The sequence below is a fragment of the Panthera leo genome, chromosome E3, assembly GCF_018350215.1.
Source record: "Panthera leo isolate Ple1 chromosome E3, P.leo_Ple1_pat1.1, whole genome shotgun sequence".
NCBI classification, from domain to species: Eukaryota; Metazoa; Chordata; class Mammalia; order Carnivora; family Felidae; genus Panthera; species Panthera leo.
Window position 1 is genome coordinate 34021220 of NC_056694.1, and position 21218 is coordinate 34042437.

General features: G+C 50.0%; 1 protein-coding gene across 1 annotated transcript in view; it reads right to left on the reverse strand.

Annotated features, from left to right (window-relative positions):
- ABAT (4-aminobutyrate aminotransferase) overlaps window positions 1-12897 on the reverse strand; it is an 89739-nt gene extending 76842 nt beyond the window's left edge. The window contains exon 1 of the mRNA XM_042922993.1: window positions 12801-12897. The gene's annotated coding sequence lies outside the window, so the exon portion shown is untranslated. The remainder of the gene's footprint in view (window positions 1-12800) is intronic.
- Between the last annotated feature and the right edge of the window lie 8321 nt (window positions 12898-21218).

The window sequence follows — 21218 nt, forward strand, 5'->3', positions numbered from 1 at the left end:
TTCTCTCTGTCCCTCCCTGCTTGAGCTCTCTCTCTCTCTCTCTCTCTCAAAAATAAACAAACATTCAAAAAAAGAGAAATTAAATTGACAGAGAGCTGGAAACAGTCATGTTTGTCCCTTGGATGCTGTGTGGTCTTAGGCAAGTGACTTAAGCTCTCTGGTTTCCGTTTTCTCATCTGTGGAGTGAGGATAGCACCACCCGCCAGGGTGATGAGCAGAGATGATGAAGAGCAAGAGGAAGGAAGAATTCCGGCCCACGGCACCAGGAGCACCCAGAAGGGCCCAGCAGGCAGGATGCGGCTGCCAGGCTGGGGGCAGAAGGGCTCCAGACCTGACACCGTGCTGGCAGAACCCAGGCAGACCCACGTGGGAGGGCTGGGCTTGCACGGCTGGCAAAACCGAGACGCTCGCTGCCAGGGGCTAGAGGGAACCGAGCTGTCGCTCTGGAGGTTGCTGCACTATTTCCTCCTGTAAACAAGCCACCCCAGGGGTGCGGAAAGGGCTCCTGGAACTGCTCTTAATCTGGAAGATTCAAGGAGATTCTTGTTATTTGCTCAGGGTAATTGTTCTTGGTGCATAAAACCCAGCCCTTAAACACAGTTCAAAGGCCTAGAGGCCTGGCCCTGCTCACTGTTCTAATCTCCACGCATATCACCTTCCCCTCCCTCTGAGTCCTGCCAACTGGATCCAGTGTCTGTCCTATGCAGGCTTCTGCCTCAGAGCCTTTGCAAATGCTGTTCCCACTACTCCCAAATGCTTTTCCTTTGCTTCTGATTCCTTAATTCCTATTCCACTCATGATGCACCTCCTCCAGGAAGCCTTCCCTGACCCTGTCTCACCAGATGAAATCCCCCTCTTCACACACTCTTGAACCCACAGGCCTCCCTCTCCCTTTGGTGGCACCCCCACATTTACATGGCACCTCTGTTTGTACAATTATTTGGCTCATGTCTGACTGCTTACAAGACCGCAACACTCTTTAAGCTGTACTTAAAACCATATCCCTTGGGGCACCTGGGCGGTTCAGTCAGTTGAGCATCCGACTTCGGCTCAAGTTATGATCTCACGGTTTGTGAGTTCGAGCCCCACATCAGGCTCACCGCTGTGATCACAGAATCTGCTTCAGATCCTCTGTCTCCACTTCTCTCTGCTCCTCTCCGGCTTGTTCTCTCTCTCTCTCTCTCCCTCTCGCCCTCTCAAAATTAAACATTAAAAAAAAACCAACAACAATAACCCTAACATCACACTGTCTGGCACCACACTGGGCTCTCCATACATTTTTGATAAATTGTTGGAAGTGTTGACTGGTAAGTCTCTTCGGCGGGCAATCTGGCACATTCTATCATATTCTAAGGCTACTGTAGTTAGGACAACGTGGGGTAAAGACAAACATACCAATGCAACAGAACAGAGAATACAAGAACAGACCTATGCTAATATGGAACACTTGGTTTCTGACAAAGTGGCAGTGATATTGGGCTGGTTGCATTATCCCCATGGGAAGAAAAATGTGTTGTGATCCTCCCTAATGCAATATATAAAAATCAACCCTGGGTGGTAGGAGACATAGATCTGAAAGCTTTTCGGAGATAAGAGGGGAGTAACTATGGATGACCTCGAGTTTCTCAAATAGGACACAAAAAGCATTAACCATAAAGGAATGTGAGCTACATAAAAATTAAAAATTCCTATGCCAAAAGTGACCACTGAAAATGAAAATCACACCACAGGGTAGGAGATATCTGCAAAACCTATAACTGCCAAAGGGACAATTTTACCAAGCATGACAAAAAACTCCTACAAAGCAATCAAAAAAATGACAATTCAAAAGAAAAATGGACAAGAGATATGAACAGGCTAACTTTAGAAAACAGCAAATCCAAATGACCAAGAAACACATAAAAGAGATGATAAAATTCAGTTAGTAAGCAGGGAAATTAAAAAAAAATTAACATTCATTTATTTTTGGGAGAGAGAGAGAGAGAGAGAGAGAGAGACAAAGTGCAAGTAACAGAGAGGCAGAAAGAGGGAGACACAGAATCTGAAGCAGGCTCCAGGCTCTGAGATGTCAGCACAGAGCCTGATGTGGGGCTTGAACTCATGAACTGCGAGATCATGACCAGAGCCCAAGTCGCATGCTTAACCGACTGAGCCACCCAGGTGCCCCAGTAAGTAGGGAAAATTTAAAAACCACTATGTACACCCTGGACTACTGGCCAAGAAAGGAAACAAATGGACAATGCTACAAGGTGCAGCATGGATAGATTGCGGATGTCATGGTCTGCAAAAGAAGCTAGACACAACGGAGCACGATGGCAAAAACCAGACAAAACTAATCTGCCACAAAGGACGTATCCTCAGGTGGGACAAGTGCAACTACGGAAGAGCAAGGAAGGGTGGGAGGGACCGGAAGGGGCACCGCAGGGGTAGGATCACGATTGAGAAGGGCACGAAGAACCTGCTGTTTCTTGCTGACCTGGTTCTTGGTCATATGACTGCCAATTTCGTGAAAAAAGACTGAGCTGTTCTTTTTTGTTCGGGGTTGGCTTCTGTACACAAAATACTTTCCAAAGTATTTGGGAAAACAACAACAACAACAACAACAACACACACACACACACACACACACACCTTTTGATGTAGCAATTCCACTCTTAGGAATTTATCCCATGGAAATATTCGCACATGTGTGAAATGACTATGATATATTAAGGATAAAGAACAAAGCACAAAACGGTGACCTTGTGTAAAGTATGGAGCTGCCTCTAGGGAGAGGAAGGGGCCCAAGAGATGTGGATGAGGGAAATTTACTTTTCTCTGTAAACCGAGGTGTATCGCTTGAGTATTTTACCACATGCTACTTTGCCGATTCGGAAAATGAATTAATTATCACTTAAAAACAGAATAAGCACATACAGGGGTGTCTGGGTGGCTTACCCAGTTAAGCATCTGACTTCGGCTCAGGTCATGATCTCACGGTTCGTGGGCTCAAGCCCCGTGTCAGGCTCTGCGCTGACAGTGAGGAGCCTGCCTGGGATTCTCTCTCCCTGTCTCTGCCCCACTTAAATGTGCATGCGCGTGCACGCTCTCTCTCTCTCTCAAAATAAATAAATAAATGAAGTTAAAAAGAAAAACAGAACGAGCGCATACAGACTGGGCAGAGGAACGCATGGGAACAGAGGGATGCGGGATTTTGATTCTCTGAACCTTGGAGGTCTCCAGTGAAACATGTTTGAAGACGGGTTTTGGAGCCAGGCAGGTCTCGGGATCAAGTCCAGTTTCTGGCTCTTCCTACCTCTGACCTTCGTAAAGAGATTTTAAAACTCTCTGATTCTGCCTTCATGCACACAAGACAACCTTACCATCTGGGTTACTGAGAGCGTTAAGGGAGATTATCTAAACGGAGCCTGGTGTCTGGCAGGTAGAGAGCACTCAACCACGTTCGCCCTTATCATCCCCCCAATAACCAGCAACATGCTGCCCCAAGACGTACTGTTGCTGCCATTTTACAGATGAGGAAACTGAGGTCCAGACGTCACAATCTCCAGCACCCTGAGCAAGCCGGCACGACACAGCTGCTTTCTGAGTGTGTGACTTTTCCCTGGACCCCATAGGAGCAACCAAGAAACCGACCTCAACCCACGCTCTTACAGCAGGCCAGCGAGGGGGTGCACGTGGCCGAAAGGGATCAGTCACCACAAATAGTCCGAGTTGTCTGTGGGCGGTGGCTGCTGAAGGAAGTGCTTTGGACTTTCTCTGCCCACCATAGGTCTTATTCAGAGTTTCTGACTTTTCAATTCTGCTTTCTCATTTGCCACACAGCAGCTAGTCCCCCCAAACTGCCAGTCAAGGGATAAGACATTGTTTTTTAAAAAAATTTTTAAGGTTTGTTTATTTTTGAGAGAGAGAGAGAGAGCGCACACAAGTCGGGGAGGGGCAGAGGGAGAGGGAGACACAGAATCTGAAGCAGGTTCCAGGCTCCGAGCCGTCAGCACAGAGCCTGATGCAGGGCTAGAACTCACAAACCGCAAGATCATGACCTGGACTGAAGTCAGACACGTAACCGACTGAGCCACCCAGGCGCCCCAAGTGATAAGACATTGTGATTACCCTCGACTGAGAAGTAGCAGAGGTCAGAGAGCATGGGGAGGGGAGGGGAGGGGAGGGAGGGGAGGGGAGGGGAGGGGAGGGGAGGCGAGGGGAGGGGAGGGGAGGGGAGGGGAGGGAGGGGAGGGGAAGGCGAGGGCGAGGATGGGGCGGGGCTTGGGATCGGGAGGGCACATCCAGTGGCATCCACATGGCTCAGAGTCAGGGCTTGGGGCCTCAGAGTCTGTAAGCCTGGGTTTCTCCGCACACAAGCTGCTGTTACTCTGAGGGCCAGGTTGAGTGTGCCATCTTCTCTGGGCCTGCATTGCCCACCTCAGCAATCTGACCGGCCTTTCCTCCAGGGTTGTTGTACGCAATGACATGAGCAACTACACAGAAAACCCTTAGAATAACCCTAGCAGCCACTGCATTCTCGGCAAATACGAGCTGCCTGCTATTTATGGGTGACGGACTGCCATTAGGTGGGCAGAGACTAAGCTGAAACTCTGTTCCAGGGTCCTCCGAATGTTTCCTCTTGTCCCTCTGGCTTCTCATTACTCTGACAGCCCAGCTCTGAATCCCTCCTGGACCCCGTCCCCGGGTCAGGAGGCCCACGTCCTTGTGTGTGTGGCTCTTCTGTGAGCCCTGCCCTCGGCCCCGGGGAGGACTGTGCACTTAGGCCTGGGGAAGGACGCCAGGCGCGCAAACCTGCATGCAGGCAGTAATTTGCACAAGTGCTCCTTCGTGTGCTCATTTCCAGCCTGTCCCCAGAAGGGCGCTCAGCCTGCAAAGCCAGCAGAGAGCTATTTACAGCTCTGGCCAAGGAGACAGGAGGCAGGCTCTGTTCCCACCCAGGAACGGCCCTGCCACGGTGGCTTGCTCTTTTGGCTGCTTGTAAGAGGCTGTTGGGTCAACCTTGCCCCAGAGGAGCTTTGAGGTCCTAAAAGCTTTTGCTTGAAGGCCAGCGATCTGCCCCAGGGGTTGTCTGGTTCCCTCAGGGAGCTCGTGCTTAAAGGCAAATGGGAGAAGGTGTCCCTGGGTTCCCCCAGGAGAGCTGCCAATGGGTTCTAAACATCTAGGCGCAGGAGGCCTGTCAAAACCATGGACAGCTCTAGCCACTCAACTACCACTCTTGGACAACTGGCCCAGGCCCACCGGCCCACTTTTGTTTTATTAGAACATAGACTCCCCATTCGCTACATTGTCTATGGCTGCTGGACTGTAACTATATGGCCCCAAAGGCTCAAGTATTGACTATCTGCCCCTTTACAAAAGAAATCTGCCAAGCCTTATTCTAGGCGATGTCCCCATCATCTCATCTTTTAACAGGTTTCTCTGTTAAAAGCCACCTATAGTTGGGGTCTGCTCTCCACCCAGCTTCCGGAAGGATGTTTCTCCAGTGCTAATCAAATCAGGTCACATCCTTGCTTAACATCCTTCCGTGGTTCCCTACTGGTCTCTGGTCAAGTCCACTCATTGTCGTGGGTCACCTGGATGTCCACGATCTCTCTGGCCCTCCAACAGCTTCGCCTCTCCTCACTCACCCATGCTGTGCTCTACCAAAGACCTCCCCCCATCCTCTGAACACAGGTTTTACAGGGGAAAAAAGTATGCCTCAATGGAGTATTATGCATTATCTGTGTATAGGACAAACTTTCAGGTTATCTGATTTCTAGCCCTGTTCACTCTCTTTGAGCTATTTTTCCCAAATCTTTGTAAGTTGCAGGAAATGGATACACAAGCAAATTCTGTCTTGTCCAATCATTTCCCCCCGCCATTTGCAGTTAATTTCAATATTCCTTTCCTCCACATACATAGTTGTGCTTTAGTCGACTTTGCCTTTGGGCCAGTTCTAACATCTGCCGGTTCCCTCACTGAACGAGCTTAAAACAATCTTGAACAAGTGTTCCTTTTTGCATCTGCACGGGACTCATGGTTTTACCCCCCCCCCCCTTTCTTTCCCCCTGAAGATTTCAACAGTTTCCCACAAAGTCTCTGATCTCTGTCAAGAACATCTTGCCTGCCCTTTCTTTCTGAAATTTCTTCCCCAGCATCCCCAGGGTTTCTCTGAGTTCCAGCCTCTATGTGCCCCCAGCCTTCCCCGGGGACACATCTCACTGAATGGCAATCGTTCTGGGTCTGTCTCCCCACAGCCAGCCTAGAGGATCCTCCAGTGAGCAGCTGGGTCTCCATCTCTCCCTCGTCACACGCACACACACGCCTAGTAATGCACAGGACACATGAGAGTTGTACAATAAATGGACACGTTAATGAATGAATGAACGTCAGACTGCCCACCTAGGCAGAAGCCACTGAGGGTGACGCCTTGTTCTCTTTGCTCAATACCATATACACGATGCTGGGGTCTGGCATCTGCTAACCCAATTAATACTTGTTGGATAAATGAAAGAATACACTTACATTCTGGTTCTTGGTCTACTTTTTCAGCAATCTCCCATTTCTCCACTTTGGAACAGCAAAGCCAGCAGCTTCAGGCCAGTGCCCTCCCACCCAGTGATTCTGTGTCTCACCACCGTTGACACTAAGCCTCTCCGGGTGCTCCTCCCCAGTTTCCATTCTGCTTCACCGTAGTCGCGACCCTGAGCAAGGTACCACCCCTCTGGGCCTCTGTCTTCCCCTGCACGAAGCCATCAGTTCAGACATTCCAGGCGATAAAGTGGGTAAGGCAAAGATAGGACCGACCAATAATGCCTGAATGATGTTCTGGCCCAGATACCATTTACCTTGGAACAGATGCTGCCGGAGTAACTCATCAGCAAAGCTACGCCGGGCTTAGCTTCTGAGTTGTGAGGGCGATAGAGAAGTCCTAGCACAAGTTTCCCAAACTGGAATGTGACCATGAGTCCCGCCTCCCCCAACCCCCACCGAATGCCAACCTGGGATAATGTTAAAATGTAGATTTGCATTCTGTAGGCCTGTGAGGGGCCCAAGAGCCTGCATCTTCTTTCTTTCCTTCTTTCTTTCTTTCTTTCTTTCTTTCTTTCTTTCTTTCATGTTTATTTATTTTTGAGAGAGACAGAGCATGAGTAGGGAAGGGGCAGAGAGAGAGGGAGACAGAGAATCTGAAGCAGGCTCCAGGCTCTGAGCTGTCAGCACAGAGTCCAACATGGGGCTCAAACTCAGGAACCGTGAGATCATGACCTGAGTGGAAGCTGGGTGCTTAACTGACTGAACCACCCAGGAGCCCCAAGGGTCTGCATCCTACTGAGCACCCAGATGTCTTGATGCTGCTGGGCTCTGTACCTTGCTTTCAGCAGCAAGGTGCTAGGACACAATGGGTCGCAGCTTTGAAGAAATTCTCAGTGTGGCCAAAGGACAGACTTCCAGCCTGCTGACAATAGTTCAAGGCAGTAAATGTGAGCACCTAAATGGGAGACGTTGGGAGTTAAGCCTATAGACCTCTGAGGACAGACAGATTGGCAAGGTTGGGGAGTCTGGTGCAGGGATGTCAAAGAACATGGAAACTAGGCTCAGAGCATTCTGCCAGGCCCGCGATTCTACTGAATCATCAAGTCTGGTGGTGGGGCCCACCAATCTGTGTGTTAACAAACCCTCCAGGGGCTTCTTATGCTCAAGTGTGAGAACTACCGTGCTAGGCAGAGAGAAAGGGGTAGAATATTCCAGTTTGAAGAACAGTGTTTTGTTTGCCCACAGGAGAATTTCGGGCACCTGTCTGGGCTTCTTATGCTCAAGTGTGAGAACTACCGTGCTAGGCAGAGAGAAAGGGGTAGAATATTCCAGTTTGAAGAACAGTGTTTTGTTTGCCCACAGGAGAATTTCGGGCACCTGTCTGGGCTTTGTAAATTGCATTCATTTATTCATCCATCCATTCGTACACTCCTCCATCAATTTATCCAACCAAAAAGTGGTCGGGTCCATGCATCCATGCGCCCATCAACCCATCCACTCACCCACCCAACATCCAGCAGGTATGTCCTGAAACGCCCACCATGAACCCTCTTAGGCACAAGAGATATGACTGAAATTGCAGATACGCAGATCTCTCTTAGCCTCTAAACCAGTGATTCTCAACCAGGGAGAACAAGTTTGCCCCCATAGGACATTTGGCAAAATCTGGACACATTTTTGGTTGTCACACAGGGGTGGAGGCACTACCGGCATCTGGTGGGGTAGGGGCCAGGGATGATGCTAAGCATCCTGCCATGCACAGAACAGCCCCCCACAGCACAGTTAATAGTGTTGAGGTTGAGAAGCTTTTCTCTAGACCGTGAGCCCCTTGTGGGCAGTAACTGTATTGTAGTCCCCTGGGTATCCCAAGGTCACAAGACAGTGCCCGACCCACAGGAGCTGAGCAGATGTTTCCATGCAAGAGGAAAATGCGCAACACAAAAATACACTCATGTCTATAAAGAGCTCTGAAAACTCAACAACAAAAAGACAACCCAATTCAAATATGAGCAAGGGGCTTGAATAGACGTTTCTCCATAGAAAATCTACAAACAGCCAACAAGCAGCTCATGAGTCACTAGAGAAATGCAAATCAAAACCACCATGAGGCATTGCTTCACATATGCTAGAACGGCGGTAACAGTGATAATAACAACAATAACGATAATAATAATAATGAATATAATTGGAACACAACCAGCGTTGGTAAGGATGTGGAAGTACTGGGCCCCTTGCACACCTACTGGTGTGAATGGAAAATGGCGTCTCTTGGAAGTTCCTCAAAAGGTCAAAAGAGGAATTATCATGTGGCTGATCACATGACCGAGGAGTTCACTTCCAGGCTGATGAGCCCGAAGAACTGAAACCAAAACCTGTATATACATATTCTTAGAAGCAGAAAAGGCCAAAGATGGGGAAATGAAACCCTGAGGGGTCTAGTGGTCACGATCTCTAGTGAGGCCATCGTGCTGGTAGAAGCCCAGTCTAGCTGCACTCATCCAACCCCCAGGCCCACTGGGAATTTTAGAAAGAGCTCCCTCAAGGCCCAGGCTGAGATTCGGCCTGGGGCCTGGGGCCTGGGGCGGGGGGGGGCCTCAGCTTCCTGTCTCCAGAACTCTGAGACTCCAGAACTCTGAGTTTCAGCAGCTGGAACTGCTGGTTGAGTGCTTTCCCCAGAGAAAGGGACGGGTCCAGGAAGAAATGTGCCTGACGCTGGGGCCGGGGGCTGGGCTTCTCCAGCGGCGGGGTCAAGGCAAAGGGCCCCAGCCTGGGCTTCAGGACTGGGCCTGAGTCCCAAGCCCGTATTTCCTGGCTGAGTGACCTAGAGCAAGTCTGTCAACCTCTGTGTGCTGTGCTTTGCTCATTTTTACTCTTGTGTCCATCTACCTGTGTACACGAGTGAACATTCCTAGAAGAAGGAGAGCTGGGCCAAAGGGCATGCAGTTTGAGTTCTGGAAGAGGAGGCCAGATGACCTTCCAAAGAAGGCTCCAGAACCAGGTTATTTCTGAAACTCTTGCTGGAATCAACATTTCTTTGACCTCTAGCAGGGAAGGGAGTAATGCCCTTAGACAAGCCATGTAACCTCAGTGAGGCTTGGTTTTGCTCATCTGTAAGATGGGAGGCCCAGAGCAATGCACAGGAGGTGCTCTGGAGGTAGCAAAGGGCTTTTAAAATTTTTTTTTAATGTTTATTTATTTTTGAGAGAGACAGAGTGTGAGTGGGAAAGAGGCAGAGGGAGAGGGAGACACAGAATCTAAAGCAGGCTCCAGGGCTCGAACTCGTGAACCATGAGATCATGACCTGAGCTCAAGTTGGACACTCAACCGACTGACCCCCCCGGGCGCCCCAGCAAAGTATTATTTAATATGAAGGACTGAGGTTCTCATTAACACAGGGAGGCTCAGTGGCTGGACACCACCCCCCTCCATCGTGCAGAAAGCAGAGAAGGGAGCCCGACCGAACAAGGAGAAGGAATGTGTTTTAAGTCAGGCATCAAGGGTATGCAAGACACCTGCAGTAGTGGGAGGGGTGGGCGTGATTCTGCCCCCCAGGGGACAGCTGGCAATGGCTGGAAACAGTTTAGCGGCCTAACTAGAGAGGTTTCTACTGGCACCTAGTAGCTAGAGGGGCAAGAATGATGCTAAACATCCTCGGTGCACAGGACAGCCCCTGACACTGACAATTATTCCGCCCCCAGTGTCAGCACTGCTGAGGATGAGAAGGCCTGGTCTACAGCTCTCTCTCCTCTGAGGCCTACCCGCCAACAACCTCATTCAGAAGTAAGGAAACTGAGGCTCAGAGAGGGAGTGACTTTGCCCAAGATTCCCCCGCCAACAGGAGGCAGGAGTCAACTCTTGGCTCCCCCTGACTTTATGGTGCGCGGTCCTAAAACACAAAGGTTTTATGACTTTGCACTTGAAATCACAATCATTGCTCCCACCCATTTGCGGTAGCAGCTACGCACATGACGAGGATTAGCTCATTTTATGTGGATATAAGATTAATAATCTCCTCAAGATCACACACCAAGGAGCAGATTTGGGTTCCAGACCCAGATAAGAGGGGTCCAGAGACAGATCTCTTGCCCCCTGTGCAGGCCAGTTCCCTTGACGCTCTGAACTTTCGCCTTGGCACCTTGGACCTGGCTCCCTGCTCTAAAATGGAGCATGACAGCCAACCCTTTAGCTGGAGGTGGCGGGGGTGGGGGGAGGGGAGAGAGAAGCCCCCACCTCAAGACCCTCCCATGTGCAGGGACCCAGTCGCTGTTGCCCCGCTGGGTGGTTCTGGAGAGGCTGCTGCTGCCCGTTCCAGCTTCTGCCCCATCTGGTGGCTCAGGAAACGCAGCCATGCTCTGAGCGGGGACAGCAGACTGCTGTAGGGTGGGCTCAGTGCCACGATCACATGGGGTGAGCGGTGAAGTGCAGACCCCCAGGAAGAGATTCTACAAGGTGGCCTGTGGGGTGGGGGGGCAGTGCTGAGTTCCAGCTCTGCTCCTTCCCACCTCCGTGACATTCTCAGAGCCCCTGCGCCTCCTCTGACAAGCCGAGGGGCCAGTGCCAGCAGGCCCAGTTGTAAACGTGAGGCCTGGAGCCTGTGTCCTGGACCCCAGCACCCCACGATCCCTGGAAAGACTGTGACCAGATTTGCCACCCACTGGCCGGATGACCTTGAGCAAGTGTCTTCCCCTCTTTGTGCCTCTGTTTGCTCAACTGTCAAATGAGGGAGCGGATCTTTAACCAAGAAGCCCTTTGGGGCTTTGGCACTCCAGACTTGCCTCCCCCCGGGGCTGACCTCTTTGGGCCTCCCGGACACACATTTCTCCATACCCCATATCCTGCGTGCAGGTGTAAGGAGTAAGGCAAAGCTCCTCGCCTTTCTCCTTCCTGTCCTCCACCCTGGCCGGCCAGATAAGAGCTGGTTCCGGCCCCCCTCAAGTCACCAACACCCTGACCCTTGGCCCAACAACGGCAACATTGTCTCCAGCCCAACGGATGGTTCCTGCAGCATCTGCCTCCCTTGGCCGAGTGCCCAGGGAGTTCCACTGAGCAGTGCCCACTGGAGTTGGAGGGAAGGGGAGCCCCAGGGAGCAAGCTGGGCCCCCCTCTTTGCATCTGACACTCCCTTCTCCAGGGAGCCTGGACTGCCTCAGGGGAGAGTATCCTGAACACTAGCGGTGGTCCTGTTGCCTTTAGGGGCCATCTCTGCTGTCAGAGTTCAGAGGGTACTAGAAAGGGCCCCTAGGCTCAGGATCCTGACTTTAAGGGCTTCATTCTTACTCAACATCCTCTGGTCCTATCTCTGGCCCAGGGGGTGGAGGGGTGGGTGGGAGAGGGGAGGTGGGATGGAAACAGGTGGAGCAGTGAGGTGTGGGGGTACAGTCGGGGAAGGACTGGGTTCTGGAGGGGCAGGGAGAGTGGCTGGAGGGTGTTCATGAGCAGGGAGTGGCTTGGAAGGGTTAGAGGGAGGTGGAGTCGGTGGGCGGCTTGGTCCAGATGGGTGGCCAGCTCCTTGTCCTGTTTCTGAGTATGAAAGGCCCTCACCTTGCATCTGTTGGAGGAAGAGGGTACCTCCCCCAAATGCTTTTACTGTGGTGGTGTCTGAGGCAACCATGTCTCCATCATGGGTGGGAAGGGGGCCATGGGCGGGGTGGGGGAGGGGGAGGGAATCCTCCACATCCGAAGGCAAATCTCAGAGTCCAGTTTGGGAAGTGGGGTACACAGGGCGGTCCCTGTTGGGTGTGAGGGGCTTCATGTGAGACATACTGAGTCTCTGCCCTCATATTTCCTGGTCTTAAGGAGGGGCTTATTTCCCAGCACATCTGGGGGGGCCTTCGTTTTCCACAGAGGGAGGGTCCTGTTATCTACGTGCTGAGAAGACCCCCACCATTCCGAAGCGAGGGTGGAACAAGAGATCCAAACTTAGTTTCCGAGGGAGGCGGAAGGTGCATCCATCTCCGAAGAGATGAGAGGGGCCCTAGATACGCGTGGAGGCTGGACCCCACTTTGGGGGGGGGGGTGCACATTCCATTGCAAGGGGTAAACCGAGCAGGGGAATCCTACCTCTGGAGCCTGGGGCCCGGAGGAAGAGCCCTTTTCTTTTGGGAATTGGAAGCTATTTTCCTCTCTGGGAGGTGAAAGACCCTCTCCTTTTACGGGGAGGGGACCCGCGTCTGGAGAGGATGAGGGCCCCGTTTCTGGGAGAAGACGCCCCGTTTTTGCTCCCTGGGGGCAACGCCATCTCGGTGGACGGGCCCGCCTCATGCGACCCGGCGCCTGGCCCTTACCTCCAGGCCCGGGCTCCGGTCTGCGGACTCCGGTGTGCCGGGCGCCGACTTGAGGCTCCTGCGCTCTGAGCTCCGGGTGCGTCCGGTCTCTGCCCCACTTCCCCCAGCGACTCGCGGGGTTTCCTGGCTCCGCCGAGCCGCGCTGGCCAATCAGCGCTGCCGGCCCCGGCCCTCGTTCGCGCCGCAGCCAATGAGCGCGCCCGCCACGGGCCACCGCCCCCGGGGGGAGGGGGAAGGCAGGGCGGGGGCAGAGTCCGGCCTCCGGGGGCGGGGGAGCCGGGGGCCTGGAGGAGGGACCTCGACGGCCTGGGAGCGAGGGTTGGGGCTGTGGAGGAGGAGGCTGAGGAACCCCACCAGGCCGGAGGGGAGCCTAGCGAATGCGGGGTGGAGGACGGCTCCATAGGTTGATTTGACCTAGACCTTAATTACCTCCTGTCCCCTTTCCTGGATCCTGGGGTCTGCGGGTGAGTGTAGCTGCCCCACCTGCTCCCCGCGTTCTGGCTCTGGAACCCTAGATCCAGAGTCAGAATCCGTAAGATGCCCTGCTCCTGTCCGCCTCCTAGTGCGGGCGCTCAGGGCCCTCTCCATCAGCCCTCGGAGCTGCCCCTCAACACCTCACTTAACACCTCCTGGCCCACCAGCTCCGCAAGACAAATGGCTTCTGCATGCTGGAGGCAACGCTAAGAGCACTGGACTAGAAGTCCATGGTTTTGTCTGCATGATCTAGGTCGGGCCACTCCACCCATCCAATCCTCAATTTCCTCAAGAGTAAATGAAGACAATAGTGGTAGTACCTCCTTCATGGCTGCAAATGAGACCGTAGAGGTGGTGAAGGTGCTCTTATAAAAATTAAAATGCCCTATCAAAGCTAGGTAATACTAATGTGTGAATGAGTAATAGCCCAGGAGTTTTCTAAAGGTATTTGGAGAGAGAATGCATTCATTCATTCAGTGGTAGAGTCAAAGACACAGAAACTGCCCATCAGAACAACATGAGATCACCAAGTGCTCACAGTGATTGAAGAATGGAAATTCCAGACCCTAAAAGGCCGAGAAAGAATACGGCTTGGTTTTCCCTACTCATCCTGATCACTAATTATTTCCCTAGTCTGCACATATCTTGCGGAAACCTGAGGTCCCTCCTTTCTGCTTTCCCGCAATCCAAGCTGCCCTGTCTCTGGTTAGGCAAGGAAGACTGTGTTCCTAGAAATCAAGGAACTAAGATAAATATAAAACAAATAACTAAGTAAATAAAAAACAACAAAAAAAAACCCTACCTGCCCTCTAGTATGGTCTATGACCATAGGGACCAAAAAGAAACAATAAATAAGAATCATTCAAAGGAACAGACAGAAGATTGATCCAAGGTTTTGCTGAAATTGAGAGAGCTTTGCCAATCTCTTTGGTATGTTAATCCTGCCACCTTGCTTGCAGAACTTTGGGAGGGTTATAAATCTAGCAATTTTTCCTTAAAACTTAAGCCATGCAGATAATCCTCTTTATTGCCCGTAACTCACCCAAAGAAATAAAATGGTTAATAAACATGGGAGGAAATAAAGTTTGTCAAAGAAAGGCAAGATAAAGAGACAGAAAAATTCCATCTACCAAAATGGCCTAACTTTCATCATTATAACTACTATTATTTGTGGGGGTTTCAAAGAAGTAGACAATTTCATGAATTGCTGATGGGACTATAAATGGTCAAAGCCTTCCTGGGGAGAAACTGGGTATTCCTATTAAAAACATTTTTCAAATGGGCTTACTCTTTGACCAAGAAATTAAGTCTCCATGAATTTATCTTAAACAATGAATGGTACAAAGCCTTAGTGATAAAGTGGTTTACTATCATTTTGTTTATTGTGGCAAAAAACTGGAAGCAAATGTACAACCATAGAGACTCTAAAGGGACACTCTGTCTGTTTCACGAACAGAATACCTCCAATAAAACATAAGTATTGAGTATTTGAATGGCATGAAAATGTCCTCTCAAAATATTAAGTGAACAAGGATATTCACCAAAGAAGTATTGTCCTGTATTTGTTAAGACTATATAGAGAGATGTGGAGAGATCAGTGCTATCTAACAGAACTTTCTGCTTTGGGTGGAATTGTTCTGTATCTGTGCGGTCCAATATGGTAGCTACTAGCCAGACATAGGTATTGAAGAATTCACATGTGCTGGTTGACAGAGAAACTGAAATTGAAATTTTATCTAATTTTTGTTTCAGGTCAAATAGTCATATGCGGCTACCGGCTATCACAGTGGAGACCATTGATATAGATAGATAGAGAGGTAGAAAGATAAATGCCCACTAGCATAAATAGTTATAGCTGTATGTTGAAATTATGGATGATTCTAATTTTACTTTATTTGCATGTTGCTAACTTCTAATTGTTTTATAACAAATATCTATTACTCCTACACTAAGAAAAAATATTTAAAATGAAAAACAAAAAAGCAAAGGTTTAAGCCCAATGTAGCCTAGCCCACCATCTGTTTTGTATGACCTGCAGGCTATGATATAAAATTCGTTTTATGTTTTATTTTATTTATATATTTTTTAAATGTTTATTTATTTTGAGAGAGAGCGAGAGACAGTACATGCGTGAGCCAGGGAGGGCAGAGACAGCGAGAATGGATCTCAAGCAGGCTCCACACTCAATGCAGAGCCCAACGTGGGGCTCGATCCCATGACTGTGAGATCATGACCTGAGCTGAAAACAAGAGTCAGATGCTTAACTGACTGAGCCACCCAGGCGCCCCGGGTTTTATATTTTAAACAGTGGAAGCAATCAAAAGAAAAATGATATTTTCTTTCACATGCAAATGACATGAAATTGAAATCTCACTGTGCATAAATAAAGTTTTATTGGAACACAGTGATACCCCCCCTCACCTAGGCATCATCTATGGCTGCCTTTGTGCTATGGCAGAGCTGAGTAGTTCTGACAGAGACCGCACAGCTTGCAAAGCCAAAAATATTTACCGCCTGGCCCTTTTTTAGAAAGTTTGCCAAACCCGGGTCTCAGATGATTGCAGGAAACAAACATTCACAGCATCCACTGTGGGTTAGGCCTTGGTACTGAGTGTTCAGGAGGAACTGAGCTGCTTCTGGTTGAGGAGGGTTGTGAGAGGGATATTTATGGCCAGGTGCTTTGCAAGCTGATTCTCAAGTAGCTTCATTGTGATACTTGTGAAGGAAACTGTCAGCACGTGAAGGCCCTTCTCACATTAGCTTCCCTTGCATTTTCCACAGCCCCATGCTGCGGGCGTCTTCCAGGGGTTGCTGAGAATGTTTTCCAGAGGCTGGCTGAGGCCCAGGATGAGCTCCTCAGAAAAGCATCTCTGAGCAGGGAAATGAGGGCAATGGGGCACGAAGCTCTCAAGGCACCAGCAGTCTGAGCAGGAAAGGCCCTTAGAGATCAGCCACCCATTGTACAGAGGGGGAAAATGAGGTCCAGAGACAAGGATGAACCTTCCTGGAGCCAGATTAGAATATCTGCCTTATTTCTCAGGTCTGTGCTTTCCACGGTCCCTGCTCACAAAATAGTATAGGGATATCACAGAGGGCATTTGGGTGTGAGGAAAAGGGGACCAGCCCGGGACTTGGTGGGGAATTCCAGTTCTACCTCTCAATGGTCGTGTGATGTTGGGACAAGTCATTTACCCCTTCTCAGACTCTGTGTTCCCATTTGTGAACTGAACAATTAAAGCAACTACCACAACATCCACATGTGAAAGAAGACAGTTGGACCCTTATCGCACACCGTACACAAAAATTAACTCACGATGGATCAAAGAACTAAATATAAGCCCTAAAACCACAAAACTCTTAGAAGAAAACACAGAGGTAAATCTTCATGACTTAGGGTTTGGCAATGGCTTCTTAAATATGACACCAAAGACATAAGGAAAAAAGAAAAGAAAAAAAATAGATAAATTGGGATTCATCAAACTCAAAGGCTTTTGTGCATCAAAGGACATGATCGAGAGAGTGAGAAGACAATCCACAGAGAGAGAGAAAACATTTGCAAATAATATATCAGAAAAGAGTCTAGCATCCAGAATATATAAAGAGTTCCTACAACCCAACAACCAAAAGGCAAACAACCTGATTCAAAAAATGGGCAAAGGACTTGAATGGACCTTCCTGCAAAGAAGACATACAGATGGCTGATAAGCACATGAAAAGATGCTTATCATCATCAGTCATTAGGGAAAAGCTGATCAAAACCACACTGAGGCACCACCGCGCGGTCCCTAAGATGGCCGTAATAATAAAACGGAAAATGACAAGTGTTGGCAAGGGTGTGGAGACACTGGAACTCTCACACACGGCCGGTAGGAATGTAAAATGGTGCAGCCACTGTGAAAAACAGTCTGTCAGCTCCCAGTAAGTCAAACATAGCCACCATATGACCCAGCAATTGCAATGCCAGGTCGATATCAAAAAAAAATTGAAGACAGGTTTTCAAACAAAAGCTTGTATATGAATGTTCATAGCAACACTGCTTACAGTGGCCGAAATGTGGAAGCAAACCAAATGTCCATCAACTGATGAATGGATGGCCAAATTGTGGTATGTCCATACAGTGGAGTATTACTGAGTCGTACAAAGGAATGAAATACTGGCATATGACACAATGTGGGTGAATCCTGAGAACAAAAGACCATGCACTGTATGGGTCCATTCATAAGAAGTATCCAGAATAGGGAAAGCCACAGAGACAGAAAGCAGATGAGTGGTTGCCAGCGGCTGGGGGTGGAAAAAGTGGGGAGTGACCGCTTAATAGGTATGGGGTTTCTATTTGGGATACTGACAATGTTCTGGAACTAGATGGGGGTGATGGTTGCACAGCATTGTGAGTGTGTTTCATGCCACTGAACTATTCACTCTAAAATGGTAAATGTGTTATGTGTATTTTGCCACAAGAAGAAAAAGGTATGTAGCACAGTAGGTCACCCTTTGGGGTAAATGATAGGTGTTCATTCCTGGTCCCTGGTGGATACCCACACACCAGAAGCTGTTGTTATTACCGGCTTCACCAAGCAACTCGCCCAATTGTGCGAGGCTGGCCCAGAGCTCACTCATTCCCTCCTTTAGTAATTTATCTGTTCTTTCATTTAGTCAGTCAACAAACACGCATTTAGCATCTACTCTGTGCCAGGCCCTGAGCTGTTCTAGGCATTGGGGGTTTGAGGTCCCATCTCCACGGAGCTTCCATTCTGGTGTTGGGAGACAGAGCATAAAAGAGGCAAACATGAACTAAGGAAACAAATTTTTAACAATAAGTGGTTTGAGAGACACCAAGTCCCTCAGAGCGAGGACATCAGCCATGATGGCCAGGGTGGGGGGGTGGGGTCACCTGGAAGGACGTGACATGTGTGCAGAGGCCTGAATGCTAAGAGGGGGCCTGGGTGGGATTTCCCTGCACTCATTCCCATGCACCTGTCTCCTCAAAGACCCAGGGGCTGCCTCTGGCTTTCCTTTACCGGCCAGACCCCAACCCCGACCCCGTAAGGTGGGTGTGCCACGCCCAGCTGCTGCATCTGACACATCACAGATGTGTCACAGCTTTATTCTACTGGCATTACCATGACTGGGCACTTCAGAGCTGCCAGTTCCCAAGAAACACAATGGTGAGATTCTCCTTCTAGCTCAGGACACGCTGAAGTGACAGGGGAATGGTGTTGTCCCCCAGTGCCACTCCCATTCCCTGGAGGGCTTCCCGGAGGCAGCCCCTAACCACAAACAGTTCTCCTGCTCAAAACATCACTGGTGCTAAGGTTGAGAAACCCCGTGTTGGAAAACATGTATGTAGTTTCAACACTATGCAAGGTGCTCAGTACATTCTAGGTCCCCTCCTCCTGTGGCTGGAGGTGCACTCACACTCACCCCAATTCTTCTTGCCTGTACATGGGAGGGCATTGCAGGGCACCAGACGGAGGAATGAGGCTCCCCTACTCATCTCCACTGCTGGAGAAAATAACTAAGCATTTATGTCTCATCTGAGATCTTTGAGGACTTTGTTAGCATGTCTGACATTTATGGCGTTTCTGAGATCTCTGAGGACACTACTTGGCACACAGCAGGTGCTCTATTAATACTGAACCGTTCCACTGCATGCAAAGGACATGTCAAGCAGGATGTTGAGGGAAGGTGCTGACTCCTCTCACCCCTCCCTGGGGGAGCTGTTGGCCCCCAGGAGCTGTCCATCAACTCCCTGCTGAAACCTCACCAGACTGAAATCAAACTCTTTCTCCAGGGCCAGCAGATCCAAAGTCCTTACACCTCCCCATCCTTCCCTCTCCTCCCTACAGACAACTGAAGACGAAAATCAGGAGACAGAGCCGTAGGGCTGTTATTTCCTCAAACTCTGGAGATCGCGGCTGTGACAATGAAGAATCCCATAAGATGAGGCTGTATTGCTGGCCGGCCCGGGCTCTCGTGCGTCTGAAACAGGAGAAAGGTCCCTGCAGCATGCAACAGAGCGGGAGGCTCGCAGTGAGTCCTCCACAAAGATTAGCTATTGTCATGAACCTTATCAGAATCATCACTCCCATAGTTTGGGTCCCTCCAGAAACAGACCCTGAGACAAGGACAGAAGTGACCCAGGCGATACCAGTAGGGGTGGGCTAGTCAGACAGGAAGGGAAGAGTAGGTAATGATGCGATCGCAGGGGCAGCTGGGGTGGCATTCCGCTGGGGAGTGCTGGGGGCTGGCTGGGTAGGGCATTCACTTCAGAGTTACCCCACTAAACGGCTAGGGCCCGGGGCATTCACGCACCAACGACTACCAGTCACTGGTCGAAGACTGCCCGCCCAGGGTGTCAACTCCCCAGTGCTTCTGGCTCTCCCCTTTTGGGTTGGGCAGGCTGAGGTGGCTGTGGAGAGCCCTTGGGGTGACTCTCAGGCAGTGACGGTTAGGAGGCAGGCGAGCATGCAAAGAAGTAGAGAATGCTGGGCCAGGTCATCGGCAAGGGGCTGCTCCCACCGTCCCCATCACCAACGTTGCCGGTTGACCACGGCTAGGGTCTGTTTCTTACTTTTTTTTTCCCCTTCAAAATGACTTTAGAACAGGTTCACAGCAAAATTGAGGAAAAGATAGAAAGATTTCCCATGCACCCATCCCCTGCCCCCACACATGCACAGCCTCCCCATCAACATCCTCACCAGAGGGGATGTTTGTTACAACTGACGAACCTGCACGGACACATCAACACCCAACGTCCGTAGTGTTCACGGGAGCTCGCTTCTGGTGCTGCACACTCGCAGGTTTGGACAGATGTATAGTGACACGTGTCCATCATTACAGTGTCATACGGGCTTGTTTCGCTGCCCCCAAATCCCCTGTGCTCTGCCGGCTCGCCCTCTCTCCCCTTAACGCCCTGAAACCACTGATCTTTTTACTGTCTCTGTAGCTCTGCCTTTTCTGGAATCATCCAGTACGTAGCTTTTTCAGATTGGCTTCTTTCACTTAGCAATATGCATTTAAAGTCTCTTGCATGGCTTGTTATGGCTGGGTCACTCATTCTTTTTTAAGCACCGAATAATATTCCAGGGTGTGGATATGCCACAGCTTGTCTATCCATCCACCCAGTGAGGGACATGTTGATTGCTTCCAACTTGTGGCAATTACGAATAGAGTTGCTGTGGGGTGCCTGCCTGGAGGCACCCCAATGCTCAGTTGCGTGTGACTCTTGAAATCGGGGTTGTGAGTTAGAGCTCCATGTTGGGGGTAGAGATTACTCAAAAATAAACTCTTTAAAAAACGAGAGAGAGACAACAGAAGGGTGCCCGGGTGGCTCAGTTAGTCACTTAAGCGTCTGACTCCTGATTTCAGTTCGGGTCATGATTTCACGGTTCCTGAGATCGATGTCCACGTTGAGCTTCATGCTGAAAGTGAGAAGCTTGCTGGGAGTTCTCTCTCTCCCTCTCTCTCCCACCCCTCTCTAACAACAAGAGAGAGAGAGACTGGAGCTGCTATAAACATCTGTATGCAGATCTTGTGTGGACGTCAGTTTCCAACTCATTCGGGTGAATACCAAAGGGTGCCGTTGCTGGATCATCGTATGGCCCAAGTATGTTCAGTGCTGTAAGAAACTGCCAGACTGTTCCACAGGGGCCAAGCCATTCTGTGTTTCCACCAGCAGTGAACGAGAGTTCCCGTTGCGGCACATTCAGAATTTGGTGCTGTCAGTGTTCCAGATTTGGGGGCAGTTTTCTCCTCTTCCTCCCTTCCCTCCTCCTCTACCACCATCATCTTTGGCCGCTGCTAAGGTTTTAAAACGCCATTCTCCTGTGCTCTCGCAGCCTGTGCTCACCTTTTTCATGGCATTCACAAGCCCATTCATTCAGTCGCTGGATCGCGACTGGACGAGCGGATTCAAGTTCTCATTCGCTCCTCTGTTCCCTCGTA